This window comes from Triticum dicoccoides, chromosome 2B, assembly GCF_002162155.2.
Source record: "Triticum dicoccoides isolate Atlit2015 ecotype Zavitan chromosome 2B, WEW_v2.0, whole genome shotgun sequence".
NCBI lineage: Eukaryota > Viridiplantae > Streptophyta > Magnoliopsida > Poales > Poaceae > Triticum > Triticum dicoccoides.
The window spans coordinates 11,035,298-11,035,967 of NC_041383.1; positions in this window are offsets into that span (position 1 = coordinate 11,035,298).

Below are 670 nucleotides of genomic sequence, written 5' to 3' on the forward strand. Positions count from 1 at the left end.
GGTGGTCATTTCTAGTTTTCTTTCGTGTGTGGGGTTTAAACATTTCTGGATTGGACCGAGACTTGCCAAGCGGCCTTGGTTTACTACCGGTAGACCACCTGTCAAGTTTCGTATCATTTGGACTTCGTTTGATACTCCAACGGTTAACCGAGGGACCGAAAAGGCCTCGTGTGTGTTGCAGCCCAACACCCCCCAAATTTGGCCCAAAACCCACCAAACTCTGCTCCATGTCCTAGAGCGTTCGATCACGATCGTGTGGGCGAAAACCGCACCTCATTTGGACTCTCCTAGCTCCCTCTATGCCTATTTATACCCCCTCCATTCGGATCTCTTCTTCCCCCGTCCGAAACCCTAGTTTTAAAAAAAACAGATCTCCACCGATGGACGTGTCCGCCCCCGGCCGGACAACGTCCGCCCGCCGCCGCCATCCAACCCGCCGCCGCCACGTGTCCCCGCGGGACCAGTTCGCCGCCGCCACCGACGCGGGCCCGAGGCCCAGCGCCGGCCCCCGCGGCCCATCCAGGCGCCCCGCCACCTTCGCCGCCTCCCCGCCGCCTTCTTCTCCAGCGACGGCCGCCGCCGCCGCGCGCCATAGCCGGCCGGCCACCGCGCTCCTCGCCGACTCCGGCCGGTGGTCGCCGCCCCCGCTCGCCGTCCCCGCCGCCGAGTC